The sequence below is a fragment of the Rhinopithecus bieti genome, unplaced genomic scaffold, assembly GCF_001698545.2.
Source record: "Rhinopithecus bieti isolate Rb0 unplaced genomic scaffold, ASM169854v2 scaffold_6481, whole genome shotgun sequence".
NCBI classification, from domain to species: domain Eukaryota; kingdom Metazoa; phylum Chordata; class Mammalia; order Primates; family Cercopithecidae; genus Rhinopithecus; species Rhinopithecus bieti.
This window is the reverse complement of record NW_016805314.1, coordinates 541,626-559,440: the sequence shown is the minus strand read 5'-3', so window position 1 is coordinate 559,440 and position 17,815 is coordinate 541,626. Positions and strand designations below refer to the sequence as shown.

The following is a 17,815-nucleotide window of genomic DNA, read 5'->3' as shown; positions in this document are numbered from 1 at the left end:
TGGTTGTTAGGTATAGAGATGGGAAAGCGTATCTGAATACACAATACAGAGATATGTTACATATGTGAACCTGGAGGATCGGGACTGGGATACCGTCTGTCTCTAGTCTCATATTCCATTTTTAAAGGGGGGAAGATATAAATGTATTTTCACCAACATGGAGATTCATTAGGAGAAAGGGTCAGAGAATCGGATTCTGAAAAGGAGACACTATAAATACTATAACCAAACAGAATCTGCCAGGCTAGAGGGAATTGCACCTCCTCACTGCACAAGATTAGCTAATGCCAGTGAAGCTATTGGAGTGCTTCTGAAGAAATCAAATTGTTGTTGTTATGATTATGCTGTTAGATATTTCTTTCTTGAGATTCTAAATGGGTTTGTTTAGTGCCTTACTGGTCCATTCCTGCATCTCTGCTACCAGAACCCAAGAACAAGTTTTCTGGATCACATAGGCTCCTCTGCTGCTTCCTCAGAAACAGAGAAGGTACTTGGTGCTGAAGAAAGAGAAAAAGACAGAGACTGGGAAGGAGAAGGAAGTCGGCAGAAGGAAGAAAGAGGCACAAGAAAGAGAGAAGGGGAGCTAAAAGCAAGAGGTAAGAACAGATCTCAGTTCTTCATTTCTGCTTGAGGACTCATTGAGGTTTTGGAGAGCAAATGAGGTGTGACATGTTATAGAAAGTGGATCTTAAAGCTCTTACTGTAAATAACCCATAATAAGTAAACTTTTGCTAGGCAAGAGAAAAGGTATCTAAAGAGAAAAGAGACGTTGACCTACATAGAACAGACCATTATTGTAGAAATGGGAAGGGCCAAACCATTCTCATGCTTAGCATAAATTTCCCCCTTTCTAAGGCCATTGACCATCTGAGTTTGTTTGGGAACTGTTTTGGTTTTAGCAGTGAAAGTCTTGGATCCCCAGGAATTCCCTCAGGCCCAAGCAAACTAGGATGGTAGGTCACCCCGCCCCTGCCTGAAATGTCCTCCTCCCATGCCACCTCTCTCACCTCACCTCTTAATGAAGGTGTCCAGCTGCGACTTTAAACACAATCTCCTCCACAGAGCGTTCCACGATCCTCAAGCAGAAAAGGTTCTTATCTCTGTGTTCCACGGGGCCTTTTACATAACTCAACAATAGCGCTTACTAATCGTACACTGTTTCCCACTAAAATGTCTTTCTGTTTGACACAGTATAAACCCTTTAAAAGTAACAATCTCATATTTGAATCTCTGGTTCATATAATTTTCTGATTATATGAATGAATAAACAAAGAAGCAAAGGAAGTTTGAGAAAACTATGTGTAAATTATTCACCACTAAATATTAAACATTACTTGAGATATTCCCACCTGCACTGAACTACCTGGACATGAGAGCAAATTCTGAAGGTCTGGATCACAGGCAGACAAACAGGAATGCTTGGGAGGCAGAAGCCTCCTGCACAACATTTTTCACCTGCTGCTAATATGCTACCCACAGTTTCCACCATTAAAAATCTATTCTTTTGGGTTAAGCCAAATTTCTCCCTTGCATAGGACCTGCCCAGACTATTGTTTAAAATCTTATTTTGCTATTCACCCAGGGGACTGGCTTAGCATTCATAGCAATGACCCCAGCATTGAGGTCTTGCTCAAATAGCCTAAGGTACCTGGCAACATAGAAATGGCTATATTTCTAGATGATAAATACCTCAGTTATAAGGATTAAAATGTTCTCTGGGGCATTCTATTTTTAAGTGGTTTGGTCCCAAAAGACCCCAAGCAAAGGCTTTGCTATTATTTTTTTGCTAACAATTCGGCTAGGAGGAGGACTGCGTCCCATCTTCTCATGAAGGCTAAGTTCGTAAGAATTTGTTGCTGTGCTGGTTAGAACCCAGATTACCTGCAACTGTATCTACCATGGGTTCTGGGAGCTAAGTGGCTTCCCTAAGCCTGGACTTAAAGTGTTCTGTGAGAAGTGTGTTTCTTTCTAGAAGTGGGTGGAAGGTGGAGGGTTGGGAACCATGTTGGGCACATTTATGAAGAGAGAGTGTGACAGACCTCTGGAAGTGTTGGCAATGGAAAGGTGTGGAAAGTGATATAGTCTGAGAGGGAACATTATGTGATCGGGGGAAAGAGGTTTCTTTGTGGGCAAAGGGAGGTAAGACAGACGAAGTCAGAGCAAATGGTCTTCAGAATAAATATCCAGAACCTCACTTGAAAACACTAGGAAGACATCACGGTGGCCCCGAGCAGAGAGGAGAGGCAACACAAGATTACATTTGCAGACTTAGTTATGAAATTATATAATTTGAGACCTAATTTGTTTTGAATGTTCCTGCCTTTTCAGCCTCTTTAGTTTATAATCTAAAACCATCTTGTGAAATAGTTTGAACCTGGATCTAAGTTGAACATGAAACACAGCTGAGTGTGAAAGAAAGTAAGTGTGCCACAAATCTGAATGAGAAATAACTTAAGATCATTCAATAAATCCCTAACTGGAACACTATGTGAAGGGCGCGGAGCAAACTTTCACAGCTCCACTCACCTGCCAGCCTGGGGTACAGAGGGGTTGGGGAGGGTACGGGGCAGAACTCTGCCTGCTGTGGTGAGAACTCGCCATGGGGACTGTGCAGGCCCAGCGCTGGATCAGGCTGGCAGATTCCTGCTCTGTGTGTGCTTACAGTCTATCTGACCTAAAACAGGAGCTGCTGGAGACTATTTTCTCTCAGTTGTAAACCTTACACATGATAACTGGCCAATGACATGAGGCTGATGGGTATAATATTAGATTATATGTGATATTTTACAGTAAGTAGAGGATGGGCTCTGGAGCCATGCAGACCTGGATTTGAATCTCAGTTCTGTCCTTTACCCCTCTGTGATGCAGGGAGTGGATTCAACCACTGAACCTTATAGAGCCTCAATTACCTACGATTAAAATGAAGATGACTATCCCTCTAACATCAGGCTTTGATAGGCACATCAAGGAATGATGAGAGTGAAATGTCCAGTGTAGAACTCAGCTCATGGTAGGTATTCACATTGATTCCTTTCTCCTTCTCAGGAGAGAGGTGAGATTCACAAAGATACTGAGGCATTTACTGATTTCTACACCCACTCAGGCCACTGTCCTCTCATCTGGATGACCTCAATATCCTCGTCTGGCCACACGGACTGTGACTGGAATCAGAGACGAGCCGTTGACTGCTAGCTCTCGTCAATTAGCTACTCGGTGACCAGAGTGCATGCACTGCATCATAAATCTCATTTCAAATCTCTGTTTGGAATCCTTCAATGACTTCACGTTCCCAGCTCTTTTGCAGTCCTTCAGCAGGCCTTCGGGAGACCTTCCTGGGCTGGCCCCTGCATCCTGCTCCCGTTCAGGCTCACAGACTTCAAACGCACCTTTCCTGCCCTCCAGCATACTGAGGAGGCACTCACATCTATTCCTACAGTTCCCCAATGGGCTCTCCCTTTGCACAATTTGCCCCTGTGCCTGAACAGCTTCCCCTATCTCTCTTCCACATGACATTTGTCTATTTGGATAGCTGTAATCCATTTTTGGGATTCAGTTTCCATGTCACTTCCAGTTTTCTCCAGCCAACGGCTATTTCTCATTCAGATTTGTGGCACACTTACTTTCTTTCACACTCAGCTGTTTGCTCTTTGCGGCACTGTGTGCATGCACCCATCATAACAAGTAGTGCATGACTGCTTGGCCTTCTGCAAACTCTACTGTGAGCCTCTGTGAGCAGAGCTTGTGTCTTGTTTACTGCTGTCCTCCCAGCACAGAGAATAGCATAGAGGAGAGACCCAATAAATACAATTTGTAAACTTCTAGTTTAAAGTAATGTTGATAGACTCAAAGAAAAATTGCAAAACCTTTTCTAGCTTTCTCTTACATTCACATCTTATAAAACCTTAATAAAACTATTAAAACCAGGGGATTATCATTTATACAATACTCTTAGCTAAACTACAAACCTTATTTGAATTTCACCAATTTTCCCACCAATGGCCTTTTTCTTATCTGCATTGCATTTAGTCAGTATGTCTTCTTAATCTCCTCCAATCTGTGAGCTAGGTCCTCAGTCTTTCTTGTCTTTAATGACATTGATATAATTTTATTTTATAGAATGTTCTACCATCTGGGTGTGTGTCTGGTGTTTTCTCAAGGTTCGATGGAGGTTGTGCCTTTTTAGCAATACGCACAGTGGTGTTATGTCCTTCTCAGTGTATGGTATCCAGAGGCACATGATGCCCCTGTGTCTTACGCTGGTCATTTGCTTATGGGGAAGGCTGTCAGGTTTCCCCTCTGTAAAGTTAACTGTCTTTCCCTTTGCAATTAATAAGCATCATGTGAGGAGATACTTTAAAATCGATAAATATATTTTAATACATCAAAGGGCAGAATCTGAAAGAAAGACAATTAAAAAGATATAAATATGAGTTCTGTACCTGCATTTTAAAAGCATACAGTAAGGACAAAATAGAGAAAATGAGATACCAAATGAGACAGCAGGATGGAGTTAGGCCACCAGCATCACTGCACTTTCAGGAAACATTCAGAGAACTATAGCTTCTGGGTCTTGGGGTTGAGAGTCCTCTTCCTTTCGCTCAGGAGACCACCCTGGGATAGCATGTTTAGATCTGGGCACTGTCCTTGAAGTTAAATACAGTCACATTGAATCAAAAGTGCATTTATGTTACCCAAATGCTACCATGCAACCTTGGCAAAAGAGAAAGACAACCATCTAAATTGTGTTTACAAGAGAGTAATCCTCGTTATATGTTTGTGCATCCAACCCTTCTTTATCCTAGTAATCTCATATTTTATATTTACATTTTAAGAACAACCAAATGGGTTTTCAAGAGTGAAGTGACTTAACACAATTTTCACTTATGCTCATTGTTCTCCACAGAGAACAATTCCTTTGAAAAGTGTGACTCCAATATGTAACAAACTAGAGCCTGTCCAGAGAGGTGAGAAAAGAGATTTTGGTCTGCTGGGGAAGATTAAAGGAATGGCAGGTGCTCACATTTAGAAAGGCAACACTCACGAAAGTGCAGAGTAGTCATCTTACTCAACCCGGGCTGACTAACAAAATGCCATAGACAGACTGGCTTTAACAACACACATTTACTTTCTCACAATTCTGAAGATTGGGAAGTCCAAGATCCAGGTGCCAGCCAATTTAGTTCTGTTGAGGGCCCTCTTCCTAGCTTGCAGATGTCCTCCTTCTCACTGTGACCTCACATGGTGGAGAGAGAAGGGCACATGAGAAAGAAAGGGAATTAAGAATAAGGGTGCAAATTCTACCAGATCAGGTCCCTACCCTTATGGCCTAATTTAACTTTAATTACCTGCATAAAGGCCCTATCTCCAAACATAGCCACATTGGAAGTTAGGAATTCAACACAGGAATTTGTGGGGGACACAAACATTGAATCCATAGCTGTAGTTATCCTCAAATGTTTCTTAGTCCATTACTTGTGTAACAGGATGTTCAAGTGGGACTTCTATTTATTGTCTTACTGTCTGCTAAAGCCCTAACACTAAGCACAATAGGTGCCAACTACCTTCAAATTTAGAGAAAGGGGCAACACCAATAATTTGTTCTGCTTGAGTTGGTCTATCACTCATCTCCAGATTATATAAGAAAAGACAAAATATCCATTAGGGAGGAGCAACAAATGGTAAGTTTTCTTCAGAAAGAAAGTTGTAGCCTGGGCAACAAAGTGAGACCCCACTTCTCCAAAAAAAAAAAAAAAAACAAAAAATCAGCCAGGTGTGGTTGTACATACCTTTGGTCCCAGCTACTCAGGACCTGAGATGGGAAGACTGCTTGAGTCTAGAAGATTGAGGCTGCACTGAGCTTTGATTGCACCATTACACTCCAGCCTGGGCAACAGAGCAAAATTCTACCTGAAAAGAAAAGAAAAGAAAGTTGTATGCTGAAATGCCCTCCTAATCCTCCACTATTCAGGCCAACTGAGATGAGTTTCAAATAATCTCTAACAGGCTTGCCATATATTCCTTGGAATTGGGGCAGATTCTGGAACTGGTATCTGAGTCACGCTTACTTGGAAGAAAATCTGAAGGAGGGAGTCTCTGGCTGTGGGCAGGGAGTAGAAGCTGTGCTGGCAGACTGAAGGGAGCTATGCGAATGGCAGGGCAAAAACACATTTCCTAAGGTCCACATGTGAACCCTGAGGAAGAAACCAGCATGAAGCAGTTTGAAAACTCTATCCAAGAGGACCACTGGAATTAGGGAGTGCAGAGTGGACGACCCCAGCAGAAGGAGACTGCAGTGAACCACCAGCCACGGGCTGGGAGAATGCCATCAATTTCTAGCCAAAGGAGGCATCCCTGCACCAGAAAACTGCAGTTGGAAGTCTCCAAAGGAGGAGCTTAGAAGAACCCAGAGACATACCCATGAAAGAAAGGAGGAGCACTTGGGTGCTCAACTCAGAGAGCCCTTACGCCAGATCACACCTGGGCCTGCCAAATAAGGAAGACCTTTCCCATCCACTGCCCTTCTCCTTCTACCCCTGGCCAGCCCTGAAGGAGCCAACAGCAACATGAAGAGTGGGAGGTAGACCAGCCAGGAGGACAAAGAGAAGAGGCAAGTCTCTGCAAGTTTCCCAGCCCCAGCCAGGGCAAAGGTAGTGACTGAGAGCTTGGAGTTTAATAAAATATTGAACTGGGCTTTTAATATCTGCAAAAGACCAGAATACTCCATGGGATCTGCAGGAAGGAAGAAGGAATTGAAAAAAGTTATAACACAAAGTGGAGGAAAAATAAAGTTTCCTTCTATTAACACCGATCCCTATACAGCCAACTTTCTGGGTGTGCTTACCTGTAAAGCCCCACAGAGCTCCACAGTTAGAAGGGTTCCACCCTTGGCTTAATGCTCTGTTGCCATCTTGAAATTCTTAGTAGTTTTTAACATGGGCCCCACATTCTCATTTTGCACTGGGCCCTGCAAATTACATAGCCAGTCCTAGTTACATATATAACAGGGACTTAGCCCTGTTCTATATGACCCCAATTGATAGAATGGAACCAATCAGTGGGAGGTAGAAAAATAAAACAGATTTTAGCTCAATACAGTAGTCCCCACTTATCCACAGGGAATATGTTCCAAGACACCCAATGGATGCCTGAAACCTAGGATAGTACCAACCCCAACTATGTTTTTTTCCTATACATACATACCTATAATAAAGTTTGGGGTGCAACAGCAAAACTACATGAATTTTTTTTCTTCACAATTTCACCAGTAAAAAATTCATTCTCACTGTAGATCTCAGCAACTTTAATATTGTAATTTTTATTCTTTCCTTATTAAGTCAAGAGCTCTCACCTTTTCACTTAACAGAAGCACTTCCCAGCTTCTTTTAGGCGTGTTCAAATGGCCAGCATCACCACTTTTTTTCTTTGGAGCCACTGTTAAGTAAAATAAGGGTCACTTGAACACAAGCACTGCAAAACAAATGACAGTCACTCTGATAACCAAGACGGCTCCTATGTGACTCATGGGTGAGTAGCACAGACAGCATGGATACACCAGACAACAGGATGATTCACGTCCTGGGTGAGATGGAGTAGGACTGCATGAGATTTTTATCATGCCATTCAGGAGGGTGTGCAATTTAAAACTTATGTGTATTTCTAGAGATTTGCCATTTACTATTTCTGAACTGTGGTTAACCACAGGTAACTAAAACTGTAGAAAGTGAAACTGCAGACAAGGGAGACTACTGTATCAGGACAAGTTTGTTAATACTCATAGCTACCCAGATTGGGATAGGCAGTGTAAAGGAGTCAGAGCTTCTGTTCATCAGAATCCATATGGCAGAGGTGGGTCAGCCTCTTGGCACTCTAGGGCCTCCAAAATCCTTTTTCAGCCCTGGGATTATCTGATTCTTCGATTAATGAATGTCTTTCAAGATGCCTACCTTACCAACTTAACCAGGAAATGAATTCACTAGTACTGTGACCAGGTAAGAGTATTTCCAAGGGCAGACTATGAGCCCTCAGTGGATGGAGTTTCACTAAGTCCCTCTGTTTCTGTCTAAGTTGTGAACTGTTTTCCTTTAATGAGAACATTATTGCCATTACTCACTGTATTTTTTTTTTTGACCATTGTTAGTTGGATCTTATTATGTCTGGCACATCATGACTCCTTTATTCTAAGAAAAAGGCTTTTAAGAAGTCCCAGAAAGTATCTAGGGCTGAAAGCCACTTTCATTAATCATTATTCTGACAAAGAAGCATAAACAAACTGACAAATACTGTTTAAATTTAACATTAAAATTCGATGTGTATGTCTCAGTCATTGTGGTTGTCATTATTATTTTTAGTCAGGGAGATGGTTCCAGGAGAAGAAAAGAAAGTCAGTCGCTTTCTGAGATCAGGTGGGAATTTTATCCTGTCAGCTCTGCCTTCAGAGTGCTAGTCTCTGGAGCCACAAGGACTGAAGCTCTGCTTCAGAGAACCACCACTGATGACAACCATCAGGCTCAGGAACCGAAAAGAACTGGGTATGCTTGCTCATGCTCAGTAAACACGTTTCACTACTGACTCACTTCTCCTGCATGTTGGAAAACGTTGAGTTTCTTTCATACCATATTTTGGCCTTGACCTTTGTAGCATTTAGCCTCCCTACAATGGGGTCTATGTGTTTCCACACCCTCCGAGCGGGCCCCTAATTACAGCTATCCATTAAACTGTCAGAAAGAAATCTCCAACTCAATCATGTCTTTATCAAACTCTGGCTGTCAGTGGGGTCAAGTTAGGCGTCCAGTCTGACCTGCCCAGAGCCCCTGTCATGTGCTCATCTCACACTCACTGGGGTCTTTGTGACCAGGCCGGCCAGACAGCCACCTGGCCACCCCCAGCCCAGTCCCCTCTCCCACTGCATTGCCCAGACAGGGCGGAGCCAAGGGAGGCTCTCGAGCTCAGATAATGGAGCTGACATAATGTAAAGCCTTCTCCTTGACCTTATCTTGGGGAATTTTGTGCAAAGAAGTTATACGAGGTTGGCAAAGCCCTAAATTGGAAATGAGGACTCTACTAACAGAGAGGAATCTAGTTTCAGGAGAAAAAAAATTATTCAATGTGGACCTGCTTTTGGAGATTATATAATAGAATCGGAGGATCTTATCACTACAAAGGAAATTGTACCTGTCTAACCCTTTATTTTACATTTCAGTGCAAATGTGACCGAGGAACTTGGGTTTTACATTTATTGCCGAGTCTGGTTTTCTTGAGTTTCAGGTGAGTAATATTTTAAAGGGAGCTCTGTAAGAATAAGGTTAATCCAAGGTTGTCGTATGTGGCTTTATATTGTTCTCTAGTTGGTTCACACAAATTTGTTTTGTCTCCCTTACAAGATCATAAAATTCCCCAAGGATAAAGGTTATTTCTCCTCCATAGCCCATAGTGTTAAGAAAGAACTATAAAGTATTTGTTGAGAGTTAGCAATGCTCTTTACTCATTTTTTCTGTATTTGAGTGTGTGCATGTGTTCCTGTGTGTCTCCCCAGATTACTTATAAACACTACCTGCAAATTAAAATAGAACCACCATGTTTTATTGCCAGTTCTATTACTGCATTTAAAAGATGAGGACATTGAGATCCAGGGAAGTTAAGTTACTGGCACAGGAATGTTCAACTAGAATATGATTTAAACTCAGATCCACTTACTGCCCATTCAGTATTATCCCCACAGTACCAAGTCCCCTTCTTGTTATAACCCATTAGTAGATAAATGTTGACGGTACAAAAAAAGAAGCCATCAGAAATAGGTGGGGTGAATCAGCCCTTAACTATTGACATTACTATTGCTATTAGCAATACCTTTAATATTACCCTGCCCATACAGCTGTTAGACTTTATTAAAATAAACACTCTTAACAGTTTCATGTATACCCCCACATAAACAATAACTGAAAGCAAGTGTGTGCCATATATATATGTGCATTTATATATGAATATATATTCATTTTCAGTTACACACACACACACACATATGCATTTTCCATTACACAAGAGGAATTTTGCCGTATATATTGCTCTATACTTTACTTTTTTCAGTCGATATTCCTTAGAGATCTTTCTATATCAGCACATGCAGATCTATTCATACTTTTCAAAGGGCAATTATGGTTGAATATACCATGACTTATTTTAACCACTCCCCTACTCATGGGCACTTAGGTTGTCTCCAGATTTGTGCTAAGAAATGTGTACCTTTAACAGCCTCTCCTGGAGGGATTTTAAGTCACTAGCCTGACATGAGATCAGTATTTCGAAATTACCAATAGTCTTACGCCTTTATTTTTACAGATGATAAAATTGAAGCCCAGAGAAGCTTGGGAGCCTCAACTATTAATGGAAAAACCATAGCTAGAACTCAGTTTTCCTGAGACATTTTTTACTATTCATTCCACTGCCCTTGGGCCACTCCAGAGCACTGAGCACACTTGCTTTGGCTATTTGGAGAAGAGGCCAATAGACACAACTGGCTTCATCTCCAGGGACACCCAATATCTGGCAGCCCTCAGCCCCAGTAGAGTCTTTGTTGAAAGAACTGATTCATAGACTGAGCACGGTGGCTCATGCCTGTACTTCTAGCACTTTGGGAGGCTAAAGCTGGCGGATCACAAGGTCAGGAGATTGAGACCATCCTGGCTAACACAGTGAAACCCCATCTCCACTAAAAATACAAAAACAAAAAAAAAAAAAAAAAAAAAAGCTGGGTGTGGTGGCAGGCACCTGTAGTCCCAGCACTTTGGGAGGCCAAGGCGGGCAGATCACAAGGTCAGGAGTTTGAGACCAGCCTGACCAACATGGTGAAACCCCATCTCTACTAAAAAAAAAATACAAAAATTAACTGGGCATGGTGGTGCACACCTGTAATCCCAGCCACTCGGGAGGCTGAGGCAGGAGAATTGCTTGAACCCAGGAGGAGGAGGTTGCAGTGAGCCGAGATCACACCACTGCACTCCAGCCTGAGCGACAGAGCAAGACTCTGTCTCAGAAGAAAAGAAACAAAAGAAAGAAAGAACTGATTTATGAAAAGATTCTTATCATGATTTTCATTTTACTAGTCCAAAGATCACTGAGTTTAAACTCCCTATTTTAGTAGATGAACCAAAGAGCCTTGAATAAAGACGTAATTCAATAAAAACTTAATCCTCTCATAAAATGGAATATTCTCTGGTTCCCCAATGAACCCCAAAACTTATTAGATTTCTTCTGCAGATGATGTGAGATGGGTTGTTTTACCTAACTAACCCCATTATGCCTTTAAAAATACATTATTATTTAAATGTTTACATTTCTTTTATCCTGCAAATGTACAAAACAGCAAGCCTAGTGTTTCTGGGAAAGCAGGAGCTGGTAGAGGGAGTGATCACATGGGGAATTTTCAGTTGCTCGTTCAGGAATTAGGAACAAAAAGCAGATTGGGGTAGTCCACATGTAGCTCACAGATCATCCCACGCAGGCAGTTCCTGCACGTACTGCATAAGGAATTTCTCGCGAGGAGGAGGGAGCAGCCAAGACAAGAGCTTTCTAGGGGTGAGGATCTGAAAGCTGTGCTGACTTCTCAGGTTAGGTGCTTTTTGCTTGTTTGTTTTTAAAAAACAAATAGAATTTCCTTGCTAAACAGCAAAAACCAAAGTTTTCAGTTTGGTTTCAACCATAAAAATAATAGCAATGTGTTTGTTAATTTATTTGTCAGCCTGACTGAGCTAAAGGATGCCCAGATAGCTGGTGAAATATTATTTCTGAGTGTGTCTGTGAGGGTATCTCTGGAAGAGATTAGCATTTGAGTCAATAGACTGAGCAAGCAAAATCTGCCTTCACCAGTATTGGGTAGGTATCATCCAATCCACTGAGGACAACAACATGGTAGAGGAAGGGTGCATTTTCCCTCTCTTTGGGGGCTGGTACATCCACCTTCTCTGCCCTTGAATATCAGAACTCCAAGTTCTTGAGCCTTTTAACTCTAGGAATTATATCAGCACCTCCTCTTTTCATCCCCCACCAGGGTTTTCTGACCTTTGGACTCAGATTGAATCATACCACCAGCTTCTCTGGTTCTCCAGCCTACAGACAAGCTTGTCATGGGACTCCTCAGCCTTCAGAATTGTGTGAGCCAATTCCCATGGTAAATCCCCCCTTGTATATATTTAGATCTAACATATTTGTTCTGTTTCCCTGAAAAAAACAACTAGCAATCATGCATTGAGCACTTGCCCTGCAAGCAGTGTTTCCAGTACTTTACATGATCACTATTATACACCTTAGGACAAGCTTAGGACAAATGAGAAATGCTTGGGACATTCTGCATATCAATTTCTTAACAACCTCTTAACCATTACTATGTTCCACAGGGTGGATCCCACCACAGTCTTGGTTTTGGGGAGATATACAGCTAACATTGACCCTGCACTGTCTTGCAGCCCCAGGATGGAGGCTGGGAACTGTTATTTCTACCTTACTTCAACCCTGCAGTAGCCCAGGTCCCAGTCTCCGTTTATGCACACACACCCTTAGCCCTTAACGTGAGAATTATACGCAGTAGTTTGAAAAGAGATAAGCAAAGTTTAAGGGCACCGAGGGCCATCTATCATTCCTTCTGGACAAGATCATCTAACATAGTCCCGTAGGCCAAGAGACACATGTCATGGGTTCATGAAAGGGTGATGGGACCCTCTAACTCAACGCTTGTGTGGCTCGCCAAGCCCCGGTGTAGGGTTTGCTTGTGGCCTGAGGCCAGCCAACTTCTAATGCTATCACCAACCCTGTCCTTATGGTTCCCCTGGCCTCGTGTTGAGCCATACCAACCTTTCTCTTTAGGCAGGTCCTCTCTTTTTCTTACCCTCTCCAGCTCATCTGCCCAGAGCAGTTTTTATCTAATCTTGAAAGTCTTGTGGTTTTTCGACGCTTTTTAACTATCTTTCCAATCTGTTGTCATCAGCTTTAGTCATTCTTTCTTCCAAGTGGCTTTTGTCGGATTATTTTCTCGACTATGAGTCTAAAAAGACAATTTTAGAATTACAGAGCAGAAATTCCACTTGCTCTGTATTTGACTGTGTTGACTCTGAGGTTTAAAGAAAAAAAATCCCTGGGAACAAATAGCATATCTGTTATTATGTGCAAACATTTCCTGGCTATAAGTGCTCTCTGACCTCCAGATTATGCCTCTGAACTCAGAAAAAATAAATTTTTATTTTAATAAAATAACTTAAGACACACTCAAAATCCCTGGAAATGATTGTCCTCTAACTCAGCAGGATTTCTCTGCTTGCTTCTGTGGCTTTTCTGTTAAGCCAAAAGATTCTAACTGTTCTTTTCTTAAGGTAGAATTTTAGGTTTAAAGATTCCCCATGTCTTTCTTAGCATGTGATCATCTCTGCCTCTAAGCATATTTTTTAAATCTATGAAGAAAACATAATGTTCTATGCCTTAAGGGTTTATTCAAACTCTTCATCTAGTTTCTTCTAATCAAAGCTATGAGTTCCTGATAATTTAAGCTCAGGAAAAGTACAAACACATCCCTAGATTTTCTTCCTTCTAGAATAGGGATCAGCAAATTTTTTCTGTAAAGGGCCAGAGAGTAAATATTTTAGGCTTTGTGGGTCATATGGTCTCTATCACAGGTACTCAACTCTGCCCTGTAGAATGAAAGCCACTATAGAAAGTACATAAACAAATGGACATGACGGTGTTCCGATAAAACTTAATTACAAAACCTAGCAGTGGGTCCCCAGTTTACCCACCCCTCTTCCAGATAATGAGGGAGAAGAGGAGGAGGATGTTGGTGACCAACTACAATTAACATTGAGTGCTTTCTCTGTGAAAAATGCTGAGGTAGGTATTCTGTAAGTATTATCTCACTTAATCACCAAACTTCCATACATTAGGTACCGTTATTAAACCCACTTTATAACTGAAGAATCTTAGCTTTTAAATAGGCTAAACCATTTTCCCACAGTCAAATAGCTAGTAAATGGTGGAGCCAGAACTCACATCTGACAGCAAAGCTCACGCTAAGCTATGCCATAAAGCAAACACATTCATCGAATGACTCAAGCCTTTGGGTAAACTTGTTTAAGAAGCCACTTAAAAACACAATGGTTTTTAAGCTTAGTAAAGTCTCAGGATTCAAATTCAATAGGAAAATTGAACATAATTTTAATTTTCTTAATCCACATAGACTTTGGGTCATTGAAATATTTAGTTGAACAAACATTTATTATGTCTTTATGAACCCCACCCTACAATAGTGATTTGAGGAACATGAAAATAATAGAATTTAGCTGCCTTAATTCAGACACACTTGCAGTCTTTATGGGGGACGGACCTTTCCTCCCCTTTCTTCTCTTATAGTTCATCTTGGTTTGAGAAAGCAGGCCCACAGCTGGCATTGCTTAAGGAAGGCAACAAAATTTATTTGAAATTGTCCACAGCCACAAATGTCTTTGCCTTTCCAGCCTCCTATGATTAATATTTTCACATGGATTTTTTTGTTCCTTTTATGATAGTGCTGTAAGCAATTCCTAGGGACTTTCAAGTGATCTTACAAAAGTCTTCTCCCAAGATTTAAAGCCCCAAGTCCTCATATAATCTTTCCCAGGACATCTTTTAGCCAAGATGTTTACCACTGAGTATCCAACTCAAAGAAGCATCCCAAACTGTCTAATCAGTGTCTGTGGCTGTCTTAAAACACAGCTTCACCCCTCAACCCCTCTTCTTTCTCATGTCTACACTTCTACAATCGGTGGGTCTCTCTGTGTTCTAGGGGGATGAGTTAGAAAATTGGGCATGTTTGTAATAAACAAATGTACTTAAACAGTACAGAATCACATAAAGTAAAAGTGAAAGTTCCTACTCTCATAAAGCTAACAACCCGTAATAGTTTTTACTTCTGTCAGTTCCAGAAAAGCTTCTCTCGGCTATCATCCATGAAATTTCTTCTCTTTACCCACTCTCCTTACCCCACATAAAATGCCTTTTTAATTCCCTTCCCTTCCAAGTATATCTGTTTAATTGTTATTATGCCTCATTTGCACTAAGTCCAAATGGAAACCAGCCTATGGTAGTGGGATTTGGTGTTGTTTTCCCCAAGGTCAAACCTCACACAGCTGTTCAGACTGAGCCCTCTCCAGCTCCCAGCAGCTGCCCAACGTTTATGTTATGTTAGAGATGTTCTCTAGTTGCAGAGCCCAGAGAGCTTGCTGTTCAGCCAAAAGAAATCCTCAGGGAAAAGAGTCGGAATGAGTGGTTGCACGTTATGTGCAGGGTTGCTGGGCACCTCCTTTGTGTTGCGTTTCCCACACGTAAGCTAATGCAAACCAGTGCAGATTAACCACTCGAACTCACGGCTTTTTGGAAAACCCTGAGTTCTTGCTTCCTCAACATGTAGAAAGGTACCCTGAAAAGCCCAAGAATATGCTAAGGACTGCTCTCTGGGATTGAAATATATGTCTCTGGTTAATAGTCACTGGGAAACTAAGAAAACATGGTGGTGGGGGGCCAACTTGTGTAACTGCAGTGACTTGGAAAAGCATGGAATTCAGTTCTATATTATTATGGCACTAATATTCTTAATAAATAGATGAAATTTGACAAGGAAAAAGGAGAGAAGGAAAACAGGAGAAAAAGAAAAGATGAGATTCTACATTTACACTGTTGAGTTCTGTTTGGTAGAGCACCTCATCTATACTTATGAGGCTGTCACATGACTGCCATTCTGTGGACATCCTGACTCGTCTCAGCACACATCAGCATCCCCAGTTGCCATGGAGTACCGCTTTAGCCACAGAGTACCACACACCCTTGACCAGTGGCAGACTCCACTACTGTCCCACCTGCAGTATAATACCTCAGAGACAGACCCAGGTACATGTGCAGCTCAGAGGAAAATCAGAGAAGGAGTTGATTTCCCCAAGGAACACCCTTGACAGTTAATAAATACTCTGGCTTCCCATCTGTTCTGTGGGCAATTCCTAGGGGTTGATGATTCTGTATGCTTCTCAGGAAAATCAGCAAAATTGAGCCCTCAACGTGCATGGCAGCAGCATCAATGTAACCGTCTTATGTTGGCCTCCTCTTCTTCTGTTTCTCATTCTCTTTCATCCCTCATTTCTGCAACTTGGAATCACCTCCCAGATAAACGACTTTGCTTTCAGGGGAACCCAAGCTAAGAAGGTCAGTATTTTCACAGCTGCCTATCCAGAGCAAGATATGCTTTGGGACCAACCATGGCAAAATCACCTCAACCATGACAAAATCAAAGTTCACATTAGGGTTATACAAGGATAGGGTTGTTTGATGTTTTGGAATAGTGGTTAAGATTTAAAGAGTTGGAGCTTTCCAAGGCCTCTGTTTATATATGCTCATTCTTTATAGCTTGTCATTCCTGAGTAGCATAGATACTGTTCATAGGAAAAATTCATCTGTTATGGCACATGAAAAGAGACATAGTTTTTTACTCTCTTGTCTGCCTTCATTTTGGTCTGTCAAGGGTATCCAGCAGCCAGAAGGACTCATAAAAATGATAATGGAGAGTGACATCAGCAAAATGGCACACTGGGGAGTATCAAGCCTTGTTCCCTGACAGAGACACAACAACAACAAAAACCAAGCAAACAAACAAAAAACCAAAAACAGGATAAAGTATTCTTATATGAGCTATGAAAACAGTCAAAGGTCTATAGCAGTCAAGAAAATGCCCAATCAAAAATAAGTAAAATTTAAAATGGTAGAAAATTTTGTGGTATTTTTACTCACCCTTCCCCTCCTTTCTCTGACATGCCACCATCTTGGTCTGAAGGAGATGGCAGTTCTCAATCCCATCACTTGAATTGGAGGGAGCAGAGTGGACCTTATTCACAATGTCCTAACTTACCTGGGGGCTTCCTGAAGATTGGTCTCTTGCACCTAACTCAGAGCTGAGGCAGTGAGAAGTAGCAGGCACTGTTTGGGAAGCTGCAGAGAGACTAAGACTTGTAGATACCTGGGCTGACAGATGGAAACATAGAATAGACCATTTAAGTCCCTGAGGAGAAACTGAGGTAAGACTCTGGGGAATTAAGACATGTACAGGCAGCTGTGTATATGGGGTGATAGAAATGCCATGCACATCCGGGCAAGATGCATGCTCAGAAAAGACCTGAGAAGACTTTAACCTTTCTCCTCAGACAGATCCAAAGGCTCAGAACACACCTGGCTAATTAGATGAGGATGGCCCTGGCACAAAGCCAGCCTGTGAAGACTGAGAGAAGTTTATGGTTTTGTTTTGTTCTGTTTTTTTCAAGCACTCAATTTTCAACAAAACATCACAAGGTACACACAAAAAATCAGAAAACATAGCCCATTCAAAGAAATAAAATAAAAAGACAGAAACCGTCCCTGAGGAAACACAAGGATCAGACATAAGACAAAGAATTTAAAACAACGGTCTTAAATATGCTCTAAGAGCTAAAGAAAAACATAGATAAAGAATGAGGCTGGGCACAGTGGCTTATGCCTGTAATCCCAGCACTTTGGGAGGCTGTGGTAGGAGAATCACTTGAACTCAGCCTGGGCAATATGGTGACACCCCTGTCTCTGTTAAAAAAAAAAAATATCTCTGCATGGTTGCATGTGTCTGTAGTCCCAGCTACTCAGGAGGCTGAAGTGGTAGGATCACTTGAGCCTAGAAAATCAAGGCTTCAGTGAGCCATGATCCTGCCACTGCATTCCAGCATGGGCAACAGAATAAGACCGTGTCTCAAAAAAAAAAAAAAAAAAAAAAAAAAAAAAAAAAAAAAAA

General features: G+C 41.6%; 2 long non-coding RNA genes across 2 annotated transcripts in view; both read left to right on the top strand.

Moving 5' to 3' along the window:
* LOC108529680 (uncharacterized) overlaps positions 1–17,815 on the top strand; it is a 60,290-nt gene that overhangs the window by 8,059 nt on the left and 34,416 nt on the right. The window contains exons 2-4 of the long non-coding RNA XR_001885612.1: positions 425–596; positions 9,200–9,264; positions 12,044–12,163. This is a non-coding gene — a long non-coding RNA (uncharacterized LOC108529680). The remainder of the gene's footprint in view (positions 1–424; positions 597–9,199; positions 9,265–12,043; positions 12,164–17,815) is intronic.
* On the top strand, positions 2,331–3,919 carry LOC108529681 (uncharacterized). The gene is made up of 3 exons (XR_001885613.1): positions 2,331–2,418; positions 2,869–3,010; positions 3,104–3,919. It is a non-coding gene; the product is annotated as an uncharacterized LOC108529681 (long non-coding RNA).